We start from the raw sequence: 18368 nt of genomic DNA, 5'->3' as shown, positions 1-18368 counted from the left end.
ATACACATGATAGCTGCCCAAACACACCCAGCTCTGCTACATCTATACACATGACAGCTGCCCAAGCACACTCAGCTTTGCTACATCTAATACACATGACAGCAGCACCAGCACACTCAGCTCTACTATATCTCTATATATGACAGCTGCCCCAGCAAACCCAGCTCTGCTACATCTATACACATGACAGCTGCCCCAGCACATTCAGCTTTGCTATATCTCTATATATCTATCTACTCTATAGCAATACTTAGAGATATATAGATGTAGCAGAGCTGGGTGTGCTGGGGCAGCTGTCATATATAGAGATATAGTAGAGCTGAGTGTGCTGGTGCAGCTGTCATGTATATTAGATGTAGCAGAGCTGGGTGTGCTGTGGCAGCTATCATATATAGAGATATAGCAGAGCTGAGTGTGCTGGGACAGCTGTCATATAGAGATATAGCAGTGCTGGATGTGTTGGGGCAGCTGTCATGTGTATAGAGGTACACTTAGCCAGCTATAACAGTCGAAGTCTCATATTTTTTCAGTCAGTGGCAAGGCAACTCTTATGGCCGTATGGGTAAATGCTTTGCCTCTGATACAGAAGTTCGTGGGTTCGAATCCCAGCAGAAACTTTTCTGAAATACAAGCACTGACTCCATATATGGACATACAGGGCGGGGCACAGGAAGAGGCTGCATCGCATCGCTGACATGGAGGTAAGTATAAGTGTTTATATATTTTTTTTAATACCCGACTGTTACTGCCATGGGGGGAGCGGAAGGCACTTGATACTGGCACATGGGGGGAGGGGGGTTGGCACCTGATACTGGCACATGGGGGGGGGTTGGCACCTGATACTGGCACATGGGGGGGAGGGGGGTTGGCACCTGATACTGGCACATGGGGGGGAGAGAGGCACCTGATACTGGCACGTGGGAGGGGGGGTGTGGCACTTGATACTGGCACATGGGTGGGGGGGAGAGAGGCACTTGATACTGGCATGTGGGAGGGGGGGTTTGGCACTATGATACTGGCACATGGGGGGAGAGAGGCACTTGATACTAGCACATGGGGGGAGGAGAGAGGCACTTGATACTGGCACGTGAGGGGGGTTTGGCACATGATACTGGCACATGGGTGGGTTTGGCACTATGATACTGGCACATGGGTGGGTTTGGCACTATGATACTGGCACATGGGTGGGTTTGGCACTATGATACTGGCACATGGGGGGAGAGGCACTTGATACTGCCACTTTTTTGGGGGGGAGATGGCACTATGATACTGGGACATGGGGGAAGAAGAGAGAGGCACTTGATACTGGCACATGGGGGGGTTTGGCACTATGATACTGGCACATGGGGGGTGAGAAGGAGAGAGGCACTTGATACTGGCACATTGGGGGGGAGATGGCACTATGATACTGGGACATGTGGGGGGAGGAGAGAGGCACTTGATACTGGCACATGATGAGGGGGGCATCTATGGGGACACTTACTGGCACATTATTGGGGGGCATTATGGGGGACACTAGGCCGGCAGCCTATCAGAGGCCGGACACTGAGGGGCATCTACTGAGGCACTATATATGGGGCATTTTATACTGGTACATTATGGGGGGCACTAGCAGGAAGGGGGGAGAGGAGCACTATGGGGGAATTTACTGGGGGCACTATATTGGGGTATTTTATACTGGGACATTATGGAGGCACTATGGGGGCACTATGGGGACATTAGCTCAACTGGGGGCATTACAAGGAGTTATTTTTACACACTGTCACATTATAAGGAGAATTATTTCTACTGGGGGGGGGCATTATGGTGGGCTTTATTACTCCCCCATGGTATGACCCCCTAGTAACAGCACCAGCCTCTCCCTGCTCTGCTATCCCTCTGCCCCTTCTCCAAATCCTTATTATGAAATCTTTCTCATTAGGATAAAGCACAACATCAGCTCCACCGAGCCCGCGGCCAAAGTGGTGAAGTGGCGTCCGAGATCCCAAGGGCCAAGCCAAGTAACTGTAAGTTTTCATATGAAATATGTTTGTTATACACATATAGCATACACTGTGCCCCACTATATACAGTATACTGCTACACTGTGCCAAAGGAGTGGGGTTTACACAGGAGGAGGGAGGTGCGAAGCGCGCTGGGGGGGCCCTTACAAATATTTGCTGTGGGGCCCAGTCACTTCCAGTTACGCCTCTGTACAAAACCAATGGGGGACCGAGTGCACCTTCGGAACCCCGTGACATTTCCAATATTTATGTAATTCTCAAAACTTTTGGCCACGACTGTATAACTACCAAAGACTTTTCTTCAAGATTAGAAAGTGCTGAACGAAGCTGAAATTGCCTAAACCATGATAAATTAGTTATATTCTCTCTATGTGCTAACTCCAAAAATGGGAGTATATCTCCCTCCCTCACCACCTGTGCAAGGTAAAATAAATTATTCTTTTGCCAATACTGATCCCCTAATTCATCTAAAACCTGTAAGTGGTAATTATGCCAAAGGGGTGTACAACATAAGGATCCCTTTATTCCCAGCCATCCTCTGATAGTGTGCCAAGACTTACTAAAAAGTTTCCTTGTCTCACGATAATCCTGCCACTCACTGGATAGCTGCCCAGATTCCAATAAAGTAAACATGTTGTCATAGCCAGATCTGCTCACCAATGCTCTACATCAGGCATGCTCAACCTGCGGCCCTCCAGCTGTTGTAAAACTACAACTCCCACAATGCCCTGCTGTAAGCTGATAGCTGTAGGCTGTTCAGGCATGCTGGGAGTTGTAGTTTTGCAACAGCTGGAGGGCCGCAGGTTGAGCATGCCTGCTCTACATAATGGGCTTTTCTTCCATTGGCAATATAGCCATAACTGTGCAGATATAAAATAACCCTTAAAATATGGAAGATTCAACCCTCCTTTTTCTATCGGCTTATAGAAATGTTCCAATTTAAGTCTTACATGCTTTCTTCCCCAAAGTAAGTCATTAGTAATTTTCTCAATTAATTTAAAGGATTTATTCTCAATCCATATTGGGGAATTCCAAAGAATATAAAAGGAGTCGGGGTAAGATCACCATCTTGATTAGGGATGCTCTATCGGCTCTAGATAGAGGAAGTCTAAGTCATATCACAATTTTGGACCTCAATTTAGTTATCAATGGGTTCAGATTGAGGTGTGCAAAGTCTCTAATCTTAGGGGAGATTATTACACCCAAATAATCAAAAGAATCAGAGATCTTCAGCATATTCAGGGGTCCCTCAATAGGAAGCTCAAATCTATCAAATGGCATAAGAGTGTTTTTTGACCAATTAATATCAAGACCTGAGACTTCACCAAAGGAATTAATTACAAACCAGATTCCAAAAAAGTTGGGACACTAAACAAATTGTGAATAAAAACTGAATGCAATGATGTGGAGATGGCAAATGTCAATATTTTATTTGTAATAGAACGTAGATGACAGATCAAACGTTTAATCCGAGTAAATGTATCATTTTAAAGGAAAAATACGTTGATTCCAATTTTCACGGTGTCAACAAATCCCAAAAAAGTTGGGACAAGTAGCAATAAGAGGCTGGAAAAAGTAAATTTGAGCATAACGAAGAGCAGGAAGACCAATTAACACTAATTAGGTCAATTGGCAACATGATTGGGTATAAAAAGAGCTTCTCAGAGTGGCAGTGTCTCTCAGATGCCAAGATGGGTAGAGGATCACCAATTCCCACAATGTTGCGCAGAAAGATAGTGGAGCAATATCAGAAAGGTGTTACCCAGCGAAAAATTGCAAAGACTTTGCATCTATCATCATCAACTGTGCATAACATCATCCGAAGATTCAGAGACTCTGGAACAATCTCTGTGCAAAAGGGTCAAGGCCGTAAAACCATACTGGATGCCCGTGATCTCCGGGCCCTTAATCGACACTGCACCACAAACAGGAATGCTACTGTAAAGGAAATCACAGAATGGGCTCAGGAATACTTCCAGAAACCATTGTCAGTGAACACAATCCACCGTGCCATCCGTCGTTGCCAGCTAAAACTCTACAGTGCAAAGAAGAAGCCATTTCTAAGCAAGATCCACAAGCTCAGGCGTTTTAACTGGGCCAGGGATCATTTAAAATGGAGTGTGGCAAAATGGAAGACTGTTCTGTGGTCAGACGAGTCACGATTCGAAGTTCTTTTTGGAAATCTGGGACGCCATGTCACCCGGACCAAAGAGGACAAGGACAACCCAAGTTGTTATCAACGCTCAGTTCAGAAGCCTGCATCTCTGATGGTATAGGGTTGCATGAGTGCATGTGGCATGGGCAGCTTGCATGTCTGGAAAGGCACCATCAATGCAGAAAAATATATTCAGGTTCTAGAACAACATATGCTCCCATCCAGACGTCATCTCTTTCAGGGAAGACCCTGCATTTTTCAACAAGATAATGCCAGACCACATTCTGCATCAATCACAACATCATGGCTGCGTAGCAGAAGGATCCGGGTACTGAAATGGCCAGTCTGCAGTCCAGATCTTTCACCTATTGAGAACATTTGGCGCATCATAAAGAGGAAGGTGCAACAAAGAAGGCCCAAGACGATTGAACAGTTAGAGGCCTGTATTAGACAAGAATGGGAGAGCATTCCTATTTCTAAACCTGAGAAACTGGTCTCCTCGGTCCCCAGACGTCTGTTGAGTGTTGTAAGAAGAAGGGGAGATGCCACACAGTGGTGAAAATGGCCTTGTCCCAACTTTTTGGGGATTTGTTGACACCATGAAATTCTGATTCAACATATTTTTCCCTTAAAATGGTACATTTTCTCAGTTTAAACTTTTGTTCCGTGATTTATGTTCTATTCTGAATAAAATATTAGAAGTTGGCACCTCCACATCATTGCATTCAGTTTTTATTAACGATTTGTATAGTGTCCCAACTTTTTTGGAATCCTGTATTTGAATAACCCTTGGAAGTGTGATATTAGTATTATGAATAAAAAATAGTACATAATCTGCATATAGCTAAATGCGATCTTCTATTCCTAAGGTCCCAAACCCTTCAATCCCAGAATCTTGCCTTACCCGGGCTGCAAGAGGCTCAATATAAATATCAAACAATAATGGGGAAAGAGGACACTCTTGACGAGTACCTCTACTCAATGAAAAACTATTTGTCAAACTCCCATTAATGTTCAAGCTGGCCTTAGGGGACTTAATCAAAAGCTTAATCATAATTATAAACCTAGCACCAAATCCCATTTTTTCTAAAAGTTTACAGAGGAATCTCCACTCCACCCTGTCGAAGGCCTTTGAGGAAGACTGTAGATTTGCAAACAAGCAATAGAGAGTGTAACGTGTTCCCTTATTGGGAATAAAGCCATTCTGGTCAGGGTGTATAATTGATGTAATAACCTTAGCAAGCCTCGTAGCCAAAATCCTTGAAAAAATCTTCACATCCCTATTTAATAGTGAAATCGGCCTATATACTTTTATATACTCTTGGTCTTCAATTATTCCCCCAGATGAACGAATACTTAATATCTCTTTTTATTTTTTTTAACCTGATTTGAGATCATCCTGGCCAATAATTTCCCTGGGCGACCTGATTCAGCAAAATATCTTTGTCCCTTAAAAAAGAGCCTCTGCCGAGCCGTGTCTAAAAGGAAGTTAGCGTATTTCTGGCTTGCGTTCTCCATAATTTCCCTATTTTCTTCTGTTTTATTCCTGGAGAATTCAATCATGGCACCTGCCACTGCTTCTTTTAAATTCCTCTCTTTTATACCATACCCCTTTCTTAAATTAAAGATATTACTGAGAAATATCCCCCTCATAAAGGCCTTAAAGGGCTTCTGTCACTCCACTAAAGTCTTTTTTTTTTTTGGCTACTTATAATCCCTATACTGCGATATATCAATACATAATGTTATTAATCATTTTGGTTCAGTAGTTAATTAAAAAAACTGACTTTTATCATATGCAAATTACCTGTCTACCAGCAAGTAGGGCGGCTACTTGCTGGTAGCAGCCGCATTCTTCTTTCATAATGACGCCCCCTCCTCATGTTGATTGACAGGGCCAGCGAATGTGCTCGTTCTCTGGCTGTCCCTGTCTGCATTCAAAATCTGGCGCCTGTGCCGTACCGGTCTTCAGTCGGCGCAGGCGCAATGAGGGGAGGACGCTCGCTCGGCCGCTCCATCCTCAATGCGCCTGCGCCCGGTGTAGATGTGACATCATTGGCTTAGGCGCATTGAGGAAGGAGCGGCCGAGCGAGCATCCTCCTCTCAGTGCGCCTGCGCCGACTGAAGACTGGTACGGCGAAGGCGCGAGATTTAAAACACAGACAGGGCCAGACAGGATGACAGGATGAGCGCATTCGCTGGCCCTGTCAATCAACATGAGGAGGGGGCGTCATTATGAAAGAAGGATGCGGCTGCTACCAGCAAGTAGCCGCCCTACTTGCTGGTAGACAGGTAATATGCATATGATAAAAGTCCGTTTTTTTTATTAACTACTGAACCAAAATGATTAATAACATTATGTATTGATATATCGCAGTATAGGGATTATAAGTAGCCAAAAAAAAAAAAAAAGACTTTAGTGGAGTGACAGAAACCCTTTAAGTGCATCCCACACCGAATTTTCACTGAATTATAATTACTATCCCAGAATCGGACAATCTCCTGTTCGATCGTTTTTATGGTTATTCATTAAGGAAGTTCAGTGTGGGTTTAATCTGTTAATCTGGGTCCAGTGTTGTTTATTATCGACGATAACTACCTCAAGAGAGAGCGGTACATGGTCCGATATAGCCCTGGCCTCATATTTCATGCGCTTTATACATCTAGAATAGTTTTTATTTATGAGGGCCAGATCTAGACATAATGGTAAAAGTCCAGCTCACCTGCATCTGCAGTTTGAAAGGTGCACGGAAGGGATGAGACCCCGATTTAACAAACTTGAAGTAAAAGAAAATCCAGCACCTCGTATCTTTGCTTGACGGTGTTTATTCCACAATCCAAAATGTAAGCGGTAACGGAACCTTCAAAGTACAAGCCCCAATGCGGTCTACATGTTTCGAACCAGATGGTTCTTAATCATGACCTCCACAATAAATTTCCAACACAGTATATATATAGACGTGAACTTAACAAATCCCTCCCCTATTAGACTAGCAGGGCGGTGCTGGTCATCCCAGGTGTTCTAATTAGAAGTGTTCACAGAAATTTAAGTGCACAAAAACACATTTAAAGTTAAAATCCGGAATAAGCCATTATAAACAGACATTCCATAGTATAAGGTCCAGCAGATAGGGAGGAAAAATACAGACAAAGACAGGTCAGGGATATAAAAAAATAATAATAATGAATAAATGAATGCATGACTCAGTATAAATACACTGAGGGATCCCAGCATACAAAACCGCTCTGTCTGAATACTCCTCTATATCTGCTGGCTACAATACATCACAGTTCAATTAGGCTATATTATTTCTTCAAAGTTGCAACATGGTATGGTTTAATGCTATTAGTAAATATACATGAGTTCTTTTCTCTGATTTAAGGCTACTTTCACACTAGCGTTCGGGGCTCCGCTTGTGAGTTCCGTTTGAAGGCTCTCACAAGCGGCCCCGAACGGATCCGTACTGCCCCAATGCATTCTGAGTGGATGCGGATCCGCTCAGAATGCATCAGTTTGGCACCGTTTGGCCTCCGCTCCGCTCAGCAGGCGGACACCCGAACGCAGCTTGCAGCGTTTTCGTGTCCGCCTGGCCGTGCGGAGCCAAACGGATCCGTCCAGACTTACAATGCAAGTCAATGGGGACGGATCCGTTTGACATTGACACAATATGGTGCAATTTCAAACGGATCCGTCCCCCATTGACTTTCAATGTAAAGTCAGGATTATACCATCAGATCGGAGTTTTCTCCAATCCGATGGTATATTTTAACTTGAAGCGTCCCCATCACCATGGGAACGCCTCTATGTTAGAATATACCATCGGATTTGAGTTACATCGTGAAATCAAATCCGACAGTATATTCTAACACAGAGGCGTTCCCATGGTGATGGGGACGCTTCAAGTTAGAATATACTGAGAACTGTGTACATGACTGCCCCCTGCTGCCTGGCAGGTGCTGCCAGGCAGCAGGGGGCAGACCCCCCCCCCCCCCTCCTGTATTTAACTTATTGGTGGCCAGTGCGGGCCCCCCTCCCTCCCCAGTATTAATTGTAACCAGTGCGGCCCCCCTCCCTCTATATTCATCGGTGGCCAGTGCGGATATTAAATATGACCAGTGCGGTCTCCCCCTCCCTCCCTCCCCAGTATTAAATATGAGCAGTGCGGTCTCCCCCTCCCTCCCTCCCCAGTATTAAATATGAGCAGTGCGGCCTCCCCCTCCCTCCCTCCCTCCCTCCCCAGTATTAAATATGAGCAGTGCGGCCTCCCCCTCCCTCTATTCATTGGTGGCCAGTGCGGATTCAAAGTATTGTGATCAGTGCGGCCTCTCCTCTCGACCCCCCCCCATCATTGGTGGCAGCGGAGAGTACCGATCGGAGTCCCAGTTTAAATCGATGGGGCTCCGATCGGTTACCATGGCAGCCAAGACGCTATTGCAGTCTTGGCTGCCATGGTTACTTAGCAACAAATAGCAGCATTATACTTACCTGAAGAGCTGCGATCTATGTGACCGGCCGGGAGCTCCTCCTACTGGTAAGTGACAGGTCTATAGGCAATGCGCCGCACAGACCTGTCCCTTTACCAGTAGGAGGAGCTCCCGGCCGGTCACATAGATCGCAGCTCTTCAGGTAAGTATAATGCTGCTATTTGTTGCTAAGTAACCATGGCAGCCAAGACTGCAATAGCGTCTTGGCTGCCATGGTAACCGATCGGAGCCCCAGCGATTTAAACTGGGACTCCGATCGGTACTCTCCGCTGCCACCAATGATGGGGGGGGAGAGAGGAGAGGCCGCACTGATCACAATACTTTGAATCCGCACTGGCCACCAATGAGTAGAGGGAGGGGGAGGCCACACTGCTCATATTTAATACTGGGGAGGGAGGGGGAGACCGCACTGCTAATATTTAATACTGGGGAGGGAGGGAGGGGGAGACCGCACTGCTCATATTTAATACTGGGGAGGGAGGGAGGGGGAGACCGCACTGGTCATATTTAATATCCGCACTGGCCACCGATGAATATAGAGGGAGGGGGGCCGCACTGGTTACAATTAATACTGGGGAGGGAGGGGGGGCCGCACTGGCCACCAATAAGTTAAATACAGGAGGGGGGGGGGGGTCTGCCCCCTGCTGCCTGGCAGCATCTGCCAGGCAGCAGGGGGCAGTCATGTACACAGTTCTCAGTATATTCTAACTTGAAGCGTCCCCATCACCATGGGAACGCTTCTGTGTTTAGAATATACTGTCGGATCTGAGTTTTCCGAAGTGAAAAATCAGATCTGAAATAAACAGTTATGCAAACGGATCCGTTCTGAACGGTTGCAAGCGTATGCATTATAGGAGCGGATCCGTCTGATAAAACATCAGACGGACCCGCTCCGAACGCTAGTGTGAAAGTAGCCTAATCCTGCAGGGGATCTGGAATTCAGTTTAAGAATCCAGAAAGCTTCTCTCTGGTATACAAGCCTTTTGAAGTCTCCACCTCTTGTAGGCAAAAACACTCTTTCAATGGCATAAGCTGTAAATGAAGATAAACTTCTATTGTGTGCCATGATAAAGTGCTTTGCCGCACTTGAGATGTTGACATATGCAGGATTTAATATATACAGGGAGTGCAGAATTATTAGGCAAGTTGTATTTTTGAGGATTAATTTTTTTATTGAACAACAACCATGTTCTCAATGAACCCAAAAAACTCATTAATATCAAAACTGAATATTTTTGGAAGTAGTTTTTAGTTTGTTTTTAGTTTTAGCTATTTTAGGGGGATATCTGTGTGTGCAGGTGACTATTACTGTGCATAATTATTAGGCAACTTAACAAAAAACAAATATATACCCATTTCAATTATTTATTTTTACCAGTGAAACCAATATAACATCTCAACATTCACAAATATACATTTCTGACATTCAAAAACAAAACAAAAACAAATCAGTGACCAATATAGCCACCTTTCTTTGCAAGGACACTCAAAAGCCTGCCATCCATGGATTCTGTCAGTGTTTTGATCTGTTCACCATCAACATTGCGTGCAGCAGCAACCACAGCCTCCCAGACACTGTTCAGAGAGGTGTACTGTTTTCCCTCCTTGTAAATCTCACATTTGATGATGGACCTCAGGTTCTCAATGGGGTTCAGATCAGGTGAACAAGGAGGCCATGTCATTAGATTTTCTTCTTTTATACCCTTTCTTGCCAGCCACGCTGTGGAGTACTTGGACGCGTGTGATGGAGCATTGTCCTGCATGAAAATCATGTTTTTCTTGAAGGATGCAGACTTCTTCCTGTACCACTGCTTGAAGAAGGTGTCTTCCAGAAACTGGCAGTAGGACTGGGAGTTGAGCTTGACTCCATTCTCAACCCGAAAAGGCCCCACAAGCTCATCTTTGATGATACCAGCCCAAACCAGTACTCCACCTCCACCTTGCTGGCGTCTGAGTCGGACTGGAGCTCTCTGCCCTTTACCAATCCAGCCACGGGCCCATCCATCTGGCCCATCAAGACTCACTCTCATTTCATCAGTCCATAAAACCTTAGAAAAATCAGTCTTGAGATATTTCTTGGCCCAGTCTTGACATTTCAGCTTGTGTGTCTTGTTCAGTGGTGGTCGTGTTTCAGCCTTTCTTACCTTGGCCATGTCTCTGAGTATTGCACACCTTGTGCTTTTGGGCACTCCAGTGATGTTGCAGCTCTGAAATATGGCCAAACTGGTGGCAAGTGGCATCTTGGCAGCTGCACGCTTGACTTTTCTCAGTTCATGGGCAGTTATTTTGCGCCTTGGTTTTTCCACACGCTTCTTGCGACCCTGTTGACTATTTTGAATGAAACGCTTGATTGTTCGATGATCACGCTTCAGAAGCTTTGCAATTTTAAGAGTGCTGCATCCCTCTGCAAGATATCTCACTATTTTTGACTTTTCTGAGCCTGTCAAGTCCTTCTTTTGACCCATTTTGCCAAAGGAAAGGAAGTTGCCTAATAATTATGCACACCTAATATAGGGTGTTGATGTCATTAGACCACACCCCTTCTCATTACAGAGATGCACATCACCTAATATGCTTAATTGGTAGTAGGCTTTCGAGCCTATACAGCTTGGAGTAAGACAACATGCATAAAGAGGATGATGTGGTCAAAATACTCATTTGCCTAATAATTCTGCACGCAGTGTAGTTGATATGTTCAAGCAACCTTACTTTAAATTTTCTGGTTGGACAACCAACATATATTAACCGGCATTCCTCACATTCGATAATATATATAATTCCTGATGTGTTGCAATTAATGTAGGTTTTAATATGATATTTATTAGTTCCATCTGAATCTTGGAATTGTTTTTTTGGAGTGACATAATTGCAAGCTCTGCATGGTGAGCTACCACATCGTGTGAAGCCTGTATACCGCAACCAGCATGTCCGTGATTTTCTCACTGGGTTTGAACTGAAAAATGACGGAGACAAAACGGTAGCCAAAGACGCAGGTCTCTTGGATACCACCCTGTGTCCTCCTCCTAATATTTTATATAATTGTGGGTCTTCATACAGGATTGGGATACATTTAGATACCACTTTTTCTATTGTGGAAAATTGATTACTGTAAGTTAATACGAGTGTTGGGATATTAGTGGGTTTATCCTCGTGGTCTGATTTAATTTTATTTCCCCTCACCTGTCTATTTACAGCATTTTTTTCTTTATTATTGTCATTTCTATTGGATTTTTTTATAATTCAAGGGGCTTCCAAACAAAAGGTCTTGCCTCACTTTATTTTTGGCTATATTGGTTGCCCTTTCAGTCATCCACAGTGGATATCCTCTATCATGTAATCTGTTTGCAATTATCTGTGTTTCTTCATGGAAATCAGTGTCCCTGCTACAATTGCGCCTGGCTCTAATCATCTCACCCACTGGGATGGCTTTTATCGTATGGAGCGGATGATGGCTGTCAGCTCGAAGTACCGTATTTCCCGCTATTGGTTTACGGTAGGTTCGGGTACATATTGTCTGGCCTGGAATACCAGTCAATGTTAAATCCAGAAAATTAATTGTGCAGCCGTCATGTGCTCCAACGAACCGTCAGCCACAGAGGTTATCGTTCAGATATTGCAAGAAAGAGGGTATGGCAGATATATCCGCAGACCAAATGAACAGCATATCATCGATATATCTGCCATACCACTCTATATGCTGCCCAAAGGGATTATCAACATCATATATATAGCGCTCCTCCCAGTATGCCATGGTGACGTTTGCAAGTGACGGGGAAAATTTAGCTCCCATACTCACACCCTGTATTTGTAAATAAAACTTGTTGTCAAAACTAAAGTAATTCAGACAGAGCGGTTTTGTATGCTGGGATCCCTCAGTGTATTTATACTGAGTCATGCATTCATTTATTCATTATTATTATTTTTTTATATCCCTGACCTGTCTTTGTCTGTATTTTTCCTCCCTATCTGCTGGACCTTATACTATGGAATGTCTGTTTATAATGGCTTATTCCGGATTTTAACTTTAAATGTGTTTTTGTGCACTTAAATTTCTGTGAACACTTCTAATTAGAACACCTGGGATGACCAGCACCGCCCTGCTAGTCTAATAGGGGAGGGATTTGTTAAGTTCACGTCTATATATATACTGTGTTGGAAATTTATTGTGGAGGTCATGATTAAGAACCATCTGGTTCGAAACATGTAGACCGCATTGGGGCTTGTACTTTGAAGGTTCCGTTACCGCTTACATTTTGGATTGTGGAATAAACACCGTCAAGCAAAGATACGAGGTGCTGGATTTTCTTTTACTTCAAGTTTGTTAAATCGGGGTCTCATCCCTTCCGTGCACCTTTCAAACTGCAGATGCAGGTGAGCTGGACTTTTACCATTATGTGTTGAATTGAGTTTGCTACCGTGTCTCCCTGCTTGGAATAATGTGCTAGACGATCACAAACCAGCGGTTACAACGGATCACCTACATAATAAGCCCCAAACACAATCTGTTGCACATGGCGTTTGCTACAAGACCGGACCGCCTTACAAAAGCGGAGCAGGTTTTCTCAAGAAGCGACCAATCTGTCCATAATCCATATAATATGGAAAGCATGTTTTTACAACTAGAAAACCTGCAATCTCAAGAACTGAGACTTTGGTGGGACCATACCACCCTTAATAAATATCTGGAAAAAGATATGATACCCAGAGGTCTGAGAATCAAAAAGATTCCAACCATTGTATATTCGAATACCTTTGTACAAACATGGAACAATATACTCAATGAGTGCTCGTTCAAACTTATGAGATTGATAGTGGAATATGAAGCAGAAAAAATGGTTTTGATACAACCAGAAATAGAGAAATGCAAACAATCCATGTCTCAATATGAATCCACCCACAAATATGATGAATTGTTGCAGAAAGCTAACAACAACCTCAAAGAAGCTGAGGAACATATCATTGAGCTAAAACATAAAAAGTTTCAAAGGGATCTATACGACTATGATAAGGATCAAGTGTATGAGTGGGGACGTAGAGAGAACCCCTACCAAACCCCGAAATCCATATTGAAAAATACAAAGAAAAAACAGCAACTTTCAAAAAAACGCACAAAAAACGCAACTGTCAGTTTTGACTCATCAGATTACGAGGGCTTTGAGACCAGCATGGAAATCCAACCAATAGAAAAAATGGACACTAAAAGTAATTCTACAGGAGCTCAGTCCTCATATTACAAAAAATCAAAAATGAAGTCCAAAAACCAGTCAAAAAACGAGTCAGAAGAGGAGGAAGAAAACACAACAAGAAAAGCACACAATATGGCTACGCGTCTCCAAAGAAAACAGTGACTCAAATACATGAAGTGATTAATTTGTCAGCTGCTGTTTTAACTAGATCACAATTGGAATTGTTGGGTTTGAATTTTGTCCCTGCCACTGACTTTGATCTGTTCTCAACCTTACTGGATATTAATAAATTCATCAGATTACTTACGGTAAAAAAACATTTCAGTGAGGTTGGGAACAGTTCAGACTCAGTGACAGATGTGTTTGCTGAACATCAGCAAAATTATTATGCAGGTTTCTCATTCCGGGAACAGGTTACTTTATTGCAATTGCATAGTTTGCAGGAAGTTTCAGAAGATAAATGTGAACAAAATGCAGTAAATTTTCAGGTGAAAAACCCGACTTTTTATCCCCTTAAATCACGCAGCAATGGAATGGACACATTCCAAGAAATAATAGAGAGAGAATTAGTGCAAATTAATGCTGATATGGCGGATAATAAAAATCATGCTAAAAGAAATAGCAACCTGACTAAATTGCAAAAAATCGCCATGGGGGAACTAAAGGACAGGGAAGATATCGTCATAAAAATGGCAGACAAGGGCGGTGCGGTGGTGGTTTTAGACAAAATTGTGTACCATCAACAAATGTTGCAAATCTTGGGGGACACAACTACATATTGTAAGTTGGACTCCAATCCCTTGGAGTGTTATCGCAGGGAGTTAATGGATATTCTGCAAGAAGGTAGAAATCTGGGAATCTTCTCCCACAGTGATTTCCAATATCTAAATGTACAATGTCCAGTTACCCCTATTATACATGCCTTACCTAAGGTTCACAAAGGTCTTTTCCCACCACCGCTCCGCCCTATAGTCTCGGGAATTGGTTCTCTAACAGAGAAATTAGGCCAATGGCTAGATACAATCTTACAACCTCTTGTTAAGAGAACACCAGGATACATTAAAGATACAGGAGATATACTGAGAAGCTTTTATGACAAAAAATGGTCCCAAAACTATACATGGCTGACAACAGATGTCGTTAGCCTTTATCCATCTATTCCCCATCAGGTAGCGCTTACAGCATTGGAATATCACTTACATCGCTATAGTGTCCATGGTGACGTTTTCATTGACTATGTTTTAAAGATAACAGATTTCTTACTCACACATAATTACTTTAGTTTTGACAACAAGTTTTATTTACAAATACAGGGTGTGAGTATGGGAGCTAAATTTTCCCCGTCACTTGCAAACGTCACCATGGCATACTGGGAGGAGCGCTATATATATGATGTTGATAATCCCTTTGGGCAGCATATAGAGTGGTATGGCAGATATATCGATGATATGCTGTTCATTTGGTCTGCGGATATATCTGCCATACCCTCTTTCTTGCAATATCTGAACGATAACCTCTATGGCTGACGGTTCGTTGGAGCACATGACGGCTGCACAATAAATTTTCTGGATTTAACATTGACTGGTATTCCAGGCCAGACAATATGTACCCGAACCTACCGTAAACCAATAGCGGGAAATACGGTACTTCGAGCTGACAGCCATCATCCGCTCCATACGATAAAAGCCATCCCAGTGGGTGAGATGATTAGAGCCAGGCGCAATTGTAGCAGGGACACTGATTTCCATGAAGAAACACAGATAATTGCAAACAGATTACATGATAGAGGATATCCACTGTGGATGACTGAAAGGGCAACCAATATAGCCAAAAATAAAGTGAGGCAAGACCTTTTGTTTGGAAGCCCCTTGAATTATAAAAAATCCAATAGAAATGACAATAATAAAGAAAAAAATGCTGTAAATAGACAGGTGAGGGGAAATAAAATTAAATCAGACCACGAGGATAAACCCACTAATATCCCAACACTCGTATTAACTTACAGTAATCAATTTTCCACAATAGAAAAAGTGGTATCTAAATGTATCCCAATCCTGTATGAAGACCCACAATTATATAAAATATTAGGAGGAGGACACAGGGTGGTATCCAAGAGACCTGCGTCTTTGGCTACCGTTTTGTCTCCGTCATTTTTCAGTTCAAACCCAGTGAGAAAATCACGGACATGCTGGTTGCGGTATACAGGCTTTACACGATGTGGCAGCTCACCATGCAGAGCTTGCAATTATGTCACTCCAAAAAAACAATTCCAAGATTCAGATGGAACTAATAAATATCATATTAAAACCTACATTAATTGCAACACATCAGGAATTATATATATTATCGAATGTGAGGAATGCCGGTTAATATATGTTGGTTGTTCAACCAGAAAATTTAAAGTAAGGTTGCTTGAACATATCAACTATATATTAAATCCTGCATATGTCAACATCTCAAGTGCGGCAAAGCACTTTATCATGGCACACAATAGAAGTTTATCTTCATTTACAGCTTATGCCATTGAAAGAGTGTTTTTGCCCACAAGAGGTGGAGACTTCAAAAGGCTTGTATACCAGAGAGAAGCTTTCTGGATTCTTAAACTGAATTCCAGATCCCCTGCAGGATTAAATCAGAGAAAAGAACTCATGTATATTTACTAATAGCATTAAACCATACCATGTTGCAACTTTGAAGAAATAATATAGCCTAATTGAACTGTGATGTATTGTAGCCAGCAGATATAGAGGAGTATTCAGACAGAGCGGTTTTGAATGCTGGGATCCCTCAGTGTATTTATACTGAGTTATGCCTTCGTTTATTCATTATTATTATTTTTTTATATCCCTGACCTGTCTTTGTCTGTATTTTTCCTCCCTATCTGCTGGACCTTATACTATGGAATGTCTGTTTATAATGGCTTATTCCGGATTTTAAGTTTAAATGTGTTTTTGTGCACTTAAATTTCTGTGAACACTTCTAATTAGAACACCTGGGATGACCAGCACCGCCCTGCTAGTCTAATAGGGGAGGGATTTGTTAAGTTCACGTCTATATATATACTGTGTTGGAAATTTATTGTGGAGGTCATGATTAAGAACCATCTGGTTCGAAACATGTAGACCGCATTGGGGCTTGTACTTTGAAGGTTCCGTTACCGCTTACATTTTGGATTGTGGAATAAACACCGTCAAGCAAAGATACGAGGTGCTGGATTTTCTTTTACTTCAGGCCAGATCTAGACATGGAGTTTCCAGATTTACTTACACAGGAATATGCTCTTTTCCCCCTCCATACAAGGCCCCATACAACAATAAAGCCTGATTCCTGACAGAATCGTGCAAAAGGGGACCCTTGTACAGGAGTCTGGGTGTCAGCCCCCATTGAAATCCTATCAATTCCTGGGGTTATAACACAGTTAAAATGGGCATTACCTAGTGTGGGACACTCAGGCCAATGATCAATGAAAGTTAACAAAGAATTAAGTATTTCAAGAGAAAAGGGTGGGGGAATATAAATGAAAGCCAGGATGCATAATCTTCCAATGAGCTTTCCATGAAGAAACTCATATCTACCCTGCTTATCGATAGAGGATGCCCAGCAGACAAAGTCAATCTGGCTATGAACTAAAACTGACACTCCTCTAGAATAACTAGAAAAGGTGGAATGATACATCTGCATGACCTATCCTCTAATGAGCCGCGTGATCGTTTCGCCAGGGAGAGGAGTCTCTAGTAGGCAGACAATCGCTGGCAGATGTCTCTGAACCAAATCAAAAAACACTTTTCTTTTAAGCCTAGCCCCCAGACCCAGAACATTCCAGGTTAGGATTTTAGTTGACATCAACTCAACCAATAAAATCCCAAAAGGAAAAGAAAAAAAAACTAAAAACTAAAAAACCTCCTCTTCCCCCTCCTCCTAAGAAACGCATCGCAATCCCTCCCAAAAACACCCCCAATCCTCTTGATCCGCCACATTACTGCACCAGATCTCTTAACTAAGAGCACTCCTCCCCCTCTCCTCCAACCCCACCACCACAAAGAAAAAAAAACCAGATATAGCACCGCAGTGCTTAAATATTATTCCGATCCAGCCAGTCTGTCACGAGATCAGGGGTATCAAAAAAGAGAATTTCCCCCTTAAAAATTATTCGAAATTTAGCTGGATAAACAAATGTGTATTTATTGTCCCTTTCTTGCAGGCGTTTTTTTGCTGCAGTAAAACTGTGTCTCTTTTCTTTAGAAAAATCAGGAAAGAAGGACACTTTACTCCCGTTGTATAGAATAGGAGGGCATTCCCTAGCCCTTCTCAAAATCATATCCCTGTCTCGTGAAACAAGTATCTTCACTAATATTATCTGTGGATGCCTTCCAGGGATTGGTTTACCCCCTGGTACCCGGTGTGCTCTTTCTACCAAAAATAATGGCAAAAAATATTCCTTTCCAAATTTCTCAAGAATTAAGGTCTGTATCATTTCAGCCAGACTTTAACCTTCTGTACCCTCAGGTAGACCAATAATTCTTACATTACATCGCCTCG

The sequence above is a fragment of the Bufo bufo genome, chromosome 1, assembly GCF_905171765.1.
Source record: "Bufo bufo chromosome 1, aBufBuf1.1, whole genome shotgun sequence".
Classification (NCBI taxonomy): Eukaryota; Metazoa; Chordata; class Amphibia; order Anura; family Bufonidae; genus Bufo; species Bufo bufo.
The sequence above is the reverse complement of the archived record's forward strand: the minus strand, read 5'-3'. Positions refer to the sequence as shown.